At 36.5% G+C, this 8,017-nt stretch overlaps 1 pseudogene; it reads left to right on the top strand.

Moving 5' to 3' along the window:
• The first annotated feature begins 524 nt into the window (after nucleotides 1-524).
• LOC140512079 (DALR anticodon-binding domain-containing protein 3-like) lies at nucleotides 525-1,496 on the top strand (annotated as a pseudogene).
• The last annotated feature ends 6,521 nt before the right edge of the window (nucleotides 1,497-8,017 follow it).

Here is an 8,017-nt window from a genome sequence, read left to right as displayed (position 1 = left end):
AACTATCCTCTGAATATAACAAAACCTTTACCAATTTTAATATTTAAATCACCTCCATGAAGTCAGAATCAATGTGTACCCCCTCTTGTTGTCCTTAATGCTACTCTTTTAAATTTAATTAAGATTGCAATGATTCTTAATCCCGTATCTCAAGGATAACAAAAAAAATACTGAACTTGTAATCCATTCAAGCACCAGATTTTTTTTCAAGGGAATACTTATCTAATAATGCCCTTCCAATGATGTCATCTAAATATATTACAAGGTTTGGGGAGACTGTAGAAGCCGTGAATACAGCCTTGCATCCCTGCCAGTCTCATCAGCCTTTACGGGGTTTGGGTAGTTCAAGGAGAATAGCACCTGAAATCCGTGCAGTCCCAAATTCCTGGTAGCTCCCAGCATCCTGGGAGACTTGTTTCAGGACAGGCAGGTATCAAAACATATGCTCGATGTAGTCACAGCCCTAGAATGCCTGAGTGTCCCCCTTATTTGGTAATGCACTTCCTTCAATGCCACAGTGAATTCTTCGAGATCACTCTGCTGTCCCAGCTGAAAAACTCCTCCCTGAATTAGTATGAAAAGTATCCTTGAAAGAGTTTTGGGAATCAAATCTAAGTCTGGAAAGCTTTGACTCCAACTTAGACATCAATTTAATAACTGAGGATCAGCTGGGAGCCCTGACAGAGCTCTAAGATGCTTCCCAGCACTGCTCCAAGAATCTTTCCTTGAATTACAACCAGGCTTAGTCTTCTAGAGCTGCTCTCCACTCTGATTGTTCAAGCTGTGAGGAAGCATTCCAGTATCAGAACATAGACCTGCCTGGCGATAGATGGATAGCAATGTCCCTTCCAAGAAGTAGCACCTTGTCTGGGAATTCAAAGTTGTGTGCTCTCCTTTCCCACTCAATGCTCCCCCAGTACTATAGGCTCTAGAAATCTCCCATGCATGAGATCTCAGTGTTGAATTATGGAGTTGATTTTGCTCAGGGTAATGCTTTGTTACTGTGAGAGCCAGAGTCCTAGTCTTCCCTCATCCGGGGTTTGTGGTTCTTTTATTATTAGAGGATGAAAAGTGAGACATAGAATGAAATAATTGGGTATCTCAGTTTGACTGCATTTAAGTCTGAAATGATAAGCATAGCCCATTTAAGTCAGATTTATATTATGTTTTCTCTGATATGTCTGAATTGGACTTCTCCTTGCTTCATGAAGAAGGCTTCTGCTTTTCAATGACATCAACTGCTTTCCTGAGGTACTCAGTCACTCTCACAGCTTCAAGTCTCTAGCCCAGAAATTAGGATAATAGCCATCACAGAGGCAATATGCAAGTTTCTGACCATGAACCTTAGCACCTACTAAAAGAAATTTCTCCTTGGGGAACCAAAATTTCATCTGTTTGGCCAAATGTGTACTCAGCTACTACCAATGCAGATTGTTCAAGAGGTTTCACACTGTGCCTTGACCACCCTTCATCTTCTTCTACACAGCCATCTCTAAAGGCACCATTCTCTCCTTCTTCAAAGACCTTCCAGATGTGCCATTCACTGTTTGCCTCCAAGGGACCAGATTGTACTGAACTTCCGTGGTTTGAGGGCATTGTTATAAAGTCAGGTTAAGTGGGTGCTTGGTTCCAGTGACTTGCTGACCTTAATGTTTACTTGGCTGAAATGGCATATTTTGAACAAAAGTATCCCTACCAACATAGCCTTCATCTCTCTCTAGATGCTCCATTTGATCTACTGAGTCAATCTCTGAGCAGTCTCTGCCTTTTCCTTAAGTCAGTTTATCTCTTTGATTACTCACAAATAAAGACAAACCTTTCGAGTAATCTTAGAACTTAAAAAGTCTCTGCATTGCTGTCAGAGACTGAAATCAAATTGCTATTTTAATCCAAAGTAAAGCATTTGTTTGATTTTCAAAAATACATAATAATAATAACATTAATAAAATACCAACATGTCATTAATACCTTTATTTAAGCCCCTAATTAAAAAAAAAAAACACAGACAACTACCACTGGGAGATCTTCATTAAATATCTTCTTCCAAATCAATGTCAAATCATTAATAACTGATTATTCTTTAGGTCTGGACACTGAACCAAATCTGAATTACCTAACTATACTGTGATTCCGCCATGTCTTCACATTGTTACAAAAATAGCACAAGAGATTTTTGTTATTATTGAATTATTCATATGTGATTATTAAATCAGTGAATGTTGTATTGCAGTGCCTCAAGTGGTACAGGTGGGAACCTGAGTTATCAAAGGCTATTGATAATGAAAAATAGGTTCTGGAATATCCTGCAAATCTAGAAAACTTTTAAATGAAGATCTTGTGGTAAATTATCATATAAAGACTGAGTTCATGTAGTTTCAGATATGGTATCGTTGAGAGAAAGTTGAGAATCACATGGTGATCACTTTTGCCTATAACTACTTACATAGACTAAATAAAACAGTAAGATATAGAAGGATTGAAATCTACATCAGCAGGAAGAGAATGTGCACTAATCAACCATTGATTCTTACAGTGTTGAAATAAATTAATGAGAGGAAAGAAAAAACCATTTTCCCATAATTATATGTTAAATTTTACAAAACTTAAATGCTATATAATATCTTTATTTTATTATGATTGTAATAATGATTATTATTCTGAGACTATTAATACAAGACCTTATTTTCAAAGAAATACCACATGCTAAAATGCTGCAAAAACTAAGAAATGCCATACAAATGTAAGATTTTCTTTTAATATGTAATTATAGCATTTGTAATCTTTACCAAAGTGATTTTCTGTACCTCAGTTTCCTTCTCTGGAAAATGAAATGGTCACACTAAACCAGGGATCCTTAAGCTTGGGTTCTCAAGGTCTAAAGGGTTAGAGGAGAGATCAGGGAGTTTTTAGACTTTGTTGAAATATATGTATGCAAACATATCCTTTGTAATCCTATGGATTTTATTGTATTCATTTAAATATTATTTTGAGAAGACATACTTAGACTTCACCAGTCTACTAAATATGTTCTTGAGACATAAAGTTAAGAACCTCTTGAATGAATGAGGTTCCTTCCAACTCTAATATTCTGTGGTTTTATTACAATAATAAATATTTTTGTGCTAACATTATCATAATCTTGATGTGTTTGTGTTTAATCTTCACCACTAGATATCTGAATACAGTATATGTCTTGTAAAGTGTTAAGCAAACAGCCATATTATATCAGATGATTTCTTCCCCATGTGCATACATTATTTATTAAATCTCTTAAGGTATGCCCCATTGTTAATACATAAACCTCAAACTAAATGGATTCAAACCTGGAGACATCTAGCAGATGCTTTTCTTTCCCTCTAATTGTCAACGAGGCATTTTTAGAGAAGCAATTTCCAAGGCAACAATCACATAAAATCACACAGTGATGTCATTTAAGATTATAGTCAACATCTTGAAGGAACAAAAAGGAGGAGGAGGAATCCCAGAACTAAAGGTGTTCTAATATATGGTAAGAGCCATAGACTTCAGTGATTTTTCGTAGAGTTTAACCTGAAGACAGCTAAACAAACAGGAGAATCTCTTCCTCACCTAACCTGATTGTGTCTCGGAGTTCTACCATTGACCACATGATAAGTCAGATGATTCAAAATGCCCATGGTTCTTTGTCCACTTCAAGGACTAAGTGGTCACAGTGGGAGTAGGTGATTGTGGTCACTTACACCAAATTTGAGACTGTAAGTAATTTTTAAATACACATCACCCCATTTCTCTTGTGAACCAACCCTTGGGGAGTAGGGAGTGATCAGATGGGATATTTGTAAGTCTTTGTCTTTCCCATAGACTACATCTAGTGACTTATGCCTTGGGTTTCACCAGATCTTAAATAATTTGTCTCAAAAACAAAATAAATAAAACCCCCTCAAATTTTGTTATAGAGAGCATATATTTCAGTTGATAGACATTGGTTTATGAGGGAAAGTATTATCTTTCTTTTTTTTTTATTTTTCTTTAGAAATGAAGCCTTTTTCAAAGACACTTGCATCAAAATATTTGTTCATACTTACTATTGTTAACTGTATTTCCTTCCATCCTATTCCCCCATCCCCATTTATTCTATTCTCTCCTTTTACACTGTCCCTTCTCCACAGTATTTTGCTTCTGACCACTCCTCCCTCAATCTGCCCTCCCTTATATCATTCCTCTTCTTCTCTTATCCCCTTCCCCTACCACTTTCCTGAGGATTAAGAGGGATTTCTATACACAATTGTGTGTGTCTGTTATTCCCTCTTTGAGCCAATTCTGATGAAGGTAAGATTCACTCATTCCCTCTCACCTCCTCACTATTTCCTTCCACTATAAAAGCTTTTCCTTGCCTCTTACATGAGATAATTTACTCCATTATACCTTTCCCTTTCTCTTTCTTCCAGGACATTTCTCTCTTTCCTGATTTTTATTTTTCAGATACCATCCCTTAATATTCAACTCACACTTATGCCCTCTGTCTATATATATTCCTTCTAACTATCCTAATAATGAGAAAGATTTTATGAGTTACAAATATCATCTTTCCATGTAAGAATGTAAACCATTTAACCTTATTAAGTCCTTTATGATTTCCTTTTCTTATTTAAATTTTATGGTTGTGTTGAATCTTGTATTTGAAAGTCAAATTTTTTATGCGGCTCTTCTTTTCATTAAGAATGTTTTAAAGTCTCTATCTCATTGAATGTCTATTTTCCCCCCTGATTGATGATGCTCAGTTTGGTTGGGTAGCTGATTCTTGATAGTAATACTATCTCTTTTGCCTCTGAAATATCATATTCTAAGCCCTCTGATCCTTCATTGTAGAAGCTACTAAATCTTGGGTTATCCTGAGTGCGGCTCCACCATACTTGAAGTGTTTCCTTCTACCTGCTTGTAAAATTTTGTTTTCACCTGGGAACTCTGGAATTTGATTTACAATATCCCTGAAATTTTCATTTCTTTCTTTAAATTATTTTATATGTTTTCAGTGTTCTACAATCACTTCCATACATCTTAGATTTTTTTCCCTCTTCTCCTTCCCCCTTTCCTCACCTTGCCCTCCCTGAGATGGTGTACAATCTTATATAGGTTCTACACATACATTCCTGTTTAATACATTTTCACCTTAGTTATGTTGCATAGAATAAAGCAAATGAATGGCAGAAACCATAAAACAAAACAACACATAATAGAAAAGAAAATGGTGTTCTTCATTCTGTGATTCAGTTCCATAGTTTATTCTCTACATGTGGAAGGTGTTTTGCCTCAAGAGTCCACTGTAAATTTTTTATTTCCTTACATTGCAATGAAGTAGTAAGTCTACCAGAAAAATTCCTCACACACTGTTGTTGGTGCTGTGTATATAGTTCTCCTGGTTTTGCTCCTTTAACTCAGCATCAGTTCATAAAGTCCTTCCAGGCCTCTCTGAAGTCTTCTTGTTCATCATTTCTTATAACACAATAATATTCCATTACATTCATATACCACAGCTTGTTCAACTATTCCCCAATTGTTGGGCATCCCCTTCATTTTGAGTTATTGGCAACCACAAAGAAAGCTCCTATAAATATTTTTGTACATGTTTCCCTTTCCTATTTTTATGATCTCTTTGGGTACAGTCCCAGAAACGATATAGCTAGGTCAAAGAGTATGCACATTTTTGTAGCCCTTTCTTTCAGGAAGTTATTGGTGGAGTCTTTCATTTTCTAATTTGTTCTCTGGTTCTGAAATATCAAGGTGATTTTCCCTGATAATTTCTTGAAAGATGATGTCTGGACTCTATTTTTTATCATGTCTTTCAGGTAGTTAAATATTTTTAAATTATCACTCCTGGATTTATTTCCCAGCTCAGTTATTTTTTTCAACGAAATATTTCACATTCTTGTGGGGCTTTTAATTCCTTTTTTTATTGCTCCTTGATGTGTTATAAAGTCATTGACTTCCATTTGCTCCATTCTAATTTTTAAGGAATTATATTCTCCAGAGAGCTTCTGGTCCTCCTTTTCCATTTGGCTAATTCTGCTTTTTAATTCATTTGTCCACACATTGGTTTTTTTGGACCTCTTTTGACATTTGGCATCATCTATTTTTACAGTGTTATTTTCTTCAGTACTTTTTGTGTCTCCTTTACCAAGCTGTTGACTCTTTTCTCATTATTTTCTTGCATCTCATTTATGTTCTCAATGTTTCCTTTGCCTCTCTTGATTTTTAGCTATGATGTGGAAATTAAAGGCAATACTTGAGAATGGAGCCAAGATAGTGATTTTCAAAACCCTTTTTAAACTCTTACATGGCCTGAAACCAATTTGGATTTGGATGGCTTTGGATGTATGAGCTTTGAACTGGTTTATGGGTTAAAGTATCACCTTTTTTTGAGAAATGAAGCCTTTTCCAGAGAAACTTGCTTCATAATATTTGTTCATAGTTACTATTTCTAACTGTATTTTCCTCTACCATATTCTCCCTCCCATTTATTCTATTCTCTCTTTCCTTTCACATCCCTTCTCAAAAATGTTTTGCTTCTGACAAATTCCTCTCCCAATCTGCCCTCTCTTATATCACCCCTTCCCTTCTCTAACTACTTCTGTGTGTTTTTTGCTCTTACTTGTCATCATAACTTTCCAAAGTCAAATGTTCTTTTGTTCCCCATTGTTTGCTCATTTCGCCAGCCTATTAGTTGTCTTTTACATGTTTTTTAAAGTAGAGCTCAGCTTCATGATGGAGGGCACACTGTCCCAAGATTCAGGGGTATTGTGCAGCTATTTTTAGAGATACCTATAGAGGCCTGTAAGTTTTCAGTTTTCTGAGCTAAGCAACCATAAGCACTCTTCTCTTCCCTGGAACTATGACAAGGGTTCCTCCCCTCACTGTGGCCATAAGTTCTGCTATGCTAGTGCTCCTTTTCCCTGGAACTCCCACTCATAATTGCAACCTAAATCCAAGTATAGTGAAAGCAACAGAGTCCTGCCTCAGTTCTAGAAAAGAGACCTCTGTAATCTCCTTCTGACCTTTACCATCTGTGGTCTAAGCTCTCAAAACAGCTGCTGCCATTGCTGTCTCAGATTCAGTCATTTCCAAGGTGTTTTCCTGGTTTATTATGGTGGGGGCTGTGCTAGCACCACTTCCATTAAACTGCACTCCATACTCACCCAGGTGTGACATGCCTTTCTTGCTGACCTTCTAAGTTGTCTTTGGCATCTATGGACAGAGAAGTCTGGCAACTGACACTGGGTGCTAATAGGTGCTATTGATTCAGTCACCCAGAGGTCTTCCCCAGGTTGGCCAGGGTCCTGTCTGTTCTGGTGGCAGCCTGTCTGTGCTGGATTGTGCTCCTCTCTTACCGTGGTGCAACATACTTTTCCTGCTGACCTTTCAAGTTGTCTTGGCCTGGAAATTTGTTTCACTCAATCTTTTTATGGGTTATGATGCACTAATCCAAATGCACAATTCCAATGCAAATATTGTACATTTGTAAACAGGCTCTCCCCAAAACTAACACAGAAATCCAAACGGTGACTTATGCCTAATTTAAGAGCAGGAGTGAGGGAAGAGGCAATGATTAAATGCAAAAAAAAAAAAAAAAGGATATTCATAGATTTAAAAATAAAAAGGAAACCAGTGCTATTTTTTCTCTCAATAAACAAAAAACCTAAGCCCAATCTTTTTGTAGACTTTGGTAATATTTAACTCCCTGCAGAGGTTTCAGAGTAACTTTTGTTTAGAGTAACTTTTAAATGTTTTTGGAGGGATTTAGGGGAGAGCTCAAGTGAGCCCCTTCCTTTACTCTACCATCTTGGTTTCATTCTCAATATTACCTTTAATATCCAAATCATAGCTAACATTCAGGTTACAACTAGCTGAGATATCCCCAGTTACATCCTCCATGGGACCCTTCTAAAGTTACCATCCACTTTTTACAAACGGATTTGAAGTGCTAGACTCCATATAGTTTCATTCAGGTTAAACAACTATGAATAGAAATCTACATAGTTGT

The sequence above is a fragment of the Notamacropus eugenii genome, chromosome 6 (assembly GCF_028372415.1).
Source record: "Notamacropus eugenii isolate mMacEug1 chromosome 6, mMacEug1.pri_v2, whole genome shotgun sequence".
NCBI lineage: Eukaryota > Metazoa > Chordata > Mammalia > Diprotodontia > Macropodidae > Notamacropus > Notamacropus eugenii.
Note: the sequence above shows the minus strand (reverse complement) of the source record. Positions and strands in the feature narration are given on the sequence as shown.